Source organism: Microtus ochrogaster, chromosome 18, assembly GCF_000317375.1.
Source record: "Microtus ochrogaster isolate Prairie Vole_2 chromosome 18, MicOch1.0, whole genome shotgun sequence".
Lineage (NCBI taxonomy): Eukaryota > Metazoa > Chordata > Mammalia > Rodentia > Cricetidae > Microtus > Microtus ochrogaster.
In genome coordinates this window covers 39,690,840-39,693,653 of record NC_022020.1, presented here as the reverse complement: position 1 = coordinate 39,693,653, position 2,814 = coordinate 39,690,840, and the positions used below count along the sequence as shown (strand labels likewise).

General features: G+C 43.2%; 1 protein-coding gene across 4 annotated transcripts in view; it reads right to left on the bottom strand.

The window, feature by feature from the left end:
• The window catches only part of Sncaip (synuclein alpha interacting protein), a 143,830-nt gene that overhangs the window by 27,296 nt on the left and 113,720 nt on the right, over positions 1-2,814 (bottom strand). The window lies entirely within an intron of this gene.

Genomic DNA, 2,814 nt, shown 5'->3' with positions numbered 1-2,814 from the left:
CACAGCAGCTGCAGGCAGACTATCTGCGGGGAGAGCCTGGCTACCACCTGAACCTTCATGTTGGCCTAAAATACCCAAGCCACACAGACAGTGATTTTGAATAAACACCTTTCTGTCGCCATTGTTTCACCAACAGCTTTCCTATTGAGAGGCAGAGCAGGCCTATGCAGGAACCGTCCTTACCCCAGGCCTGCTTCTCCAGTCCCCATAAGGCTTTTGCCTTCCTGCTCCCTGTAGCTAGTTCTGCTAGGTAGAGGCAGGCAGTAAAATAATTGTGCCCTCTGAGACTTCAAGTGTCAGCGTGAGCAAAGTCAATTCCTATCATCCAAAGATCTCTCACTCCAGGCATCCACTAAACCTGCTGGATACCCTGTGGCACTGTAGTCTTTAAAGGCTTTTTTTTTTTTTTATAAGAAAAAGGACACAAATTGGGAGACAACTGGAGCCTGTTTTTTTTTTTTTTTTTTTTTTTTTTTTCTGGATCTATAGGAGGGTAGAGAGCAAGGAGAAGAAGCAGCGAACAATTTTCTTTGGTTGGTCTGATCCTTTCCAAAGGTATTTACTGAGGAAACAAAAATCAGAACACACTCTGTCTAGTGCCTGCCTGGCAGAGAAAGACTCGCATGTGCTGAATCCATTAGAAACTGCTCGATAGCAGTCTTCCTTGTGGAAATATTAGCCTTGTCACGGTTCCAAGTTCGGCTTCTCTGCAGGTTATCTGTTACATAAGTGGCTGTGGCGGACAGAGGATGACACCGGGAAGAACTGGCAGGTCAACTGGGCTTCTATATTTTCCATGGGGGTAGACTGTCCTCTGAAGGGTACGATTGGCCTCCCTCAAATCTGCATTTTATGTCATAAAAATGCATCGCATCCTAGAGCAACCTCAGGATGAATACCAGCGTGAAGCTAATGTTTGACAAGCCTCTTCAGATGGGTCACTAGATTTTGCATTTTCCTAGATTTCAGCTCAGTAAATGGCCGCTCACAAAGCCTTCCCACAAGGGGGCACTTCCTTTTGTTCTATTCCAACAGCTTAAGAATTCTGTGAAACGTGCTCTGAGACCGGAATAAAGAAAGTAGCAAGGAACTGATGTTTCCTTGAAGATTGCTGATGCCAGTCCTTTGTCCAGAGCCTCAGAACAGGTCTGGCTAACCCCTCTTCCCTCCCTAACTGGAGTCAGTATTGCAACCTTTCCACGAATACCCCAAAGGCCCAATTAGGCTTTGAGTGAGCAAATGAAATTAGAAATGTAAAACCATCGATCACATAGTTTAATAAATTTGCTCAATACCAAAAATATCTTATGGAGATTAGCAATGGTCAAATACTTGAGAACAATTTTAAAAACCTCTGTTTTAGCAAATGTGTAATAATTGTCATTGGTTTTCACGACAGAGGGTTGGACTGCGAAGCACAGTGCAAAAAAAAAAGACATAATTCTAATATTTCAAAGATAGGGACTTATTCAGACTTTTATTGTTCCTCCCATCCCTCCCTTTAAATTCCATGCATTTATACAGTTTCTTACTTCAGTGGTCTGTGTGAGATATTCCTGTACAAACCATCTGTACAAATGGGGACAAAACAACTCGGCCCCTGAAGACACTGGACCTGAGTGGAAATCTAGTCTGTCTCCCTCCCTCCCTCCCTCCCTCCCTCCCTCCCTCCCTCCCTCCCTCCCTCTTTCCCCCCTTTCCTTCCTTTTTTGTTTTTTTTGAGACAGGGTTTCTCTGTGTAACAGTTCTGGTTGTCCTGGAACTTGCTTTGTAGATTCAGGCTGGCCTCAAACTCACTGAGCTCCACCTGCCTCTGCCCCTCATGTGCTGGGATTAAAGGTGTGCGTCATCATCGCATGGCTCGAGTCTTTTCTCTTAATAGCATTAGCCAATGAGCCATTTCTTAACTTTCCTTCTTTGGGTTCTTCATCAATGGAATAAAGAAGATTATATAGATAATTTACATAAACTCCAGTAGCATGGAGCTTGGCACACAAAGGAAACATGTGCATATGTGTGGTGTTTCATCTTTGTTGTTTATCTCAGTTTATATATGCATCATATCAACTGAAGTTGCTTTGGTACAGAATAAACTTTCAGCTAGTGTGATTACTAAAGACAAGCCAACCCAGGCATGATCATGCACACATCTAACCCCAGCACTCGGGAGGGAGGCAGAGGCAGGAAGATCATTGAGTTTTGCCTGTAGTGAGTTGCAGTACAGTCTAGACTAGATAGAAAGACCCTATCTCAAAAGCAAACAATAGCACAAAAAGGGAAGAATGACTATGGTACTATTTTCTAGCCTTTTGAAAAATGTGATTGACATGCTGAAGAAATAAGCACAATCTTCAATTGGCAATGCCACAATTTACTGCTCCTGGGAAAATCTACAGAGCCAAGGGCAGTGGTGGGGTTAGGGGGCTGGGGAGGTTGGTTAGATACATGAGAAGCAATTTCTTCTGCCACAAATTTGATTAAATCTATTCTTACACTATATTGACGTCCTTATTTTTTTCAAGCTTGAGATTGACGTTTTTGTGACTTCAGCATTTTTAAAAGATAAATTATAACCATCACCTTCAAAGGGAGATAGATCTGTGTGCATCAGCTAATAATGTCAAGATTTTTCTAATGTAGAAATCAATTTCTTGAGTTTATTATCAGTAATGTGTGCATGTACTTGTGGGTCAGAGGACAATGTTCTGGAGTCAGCCTTCTCCTCCTGCCTATCCGTGGGCTCTGGGGACTGGACCGGGTCATCAGCCTTTTGCAGGGAATGCTCTCTTACCCGCGGAGCATCTGATGGGCCCC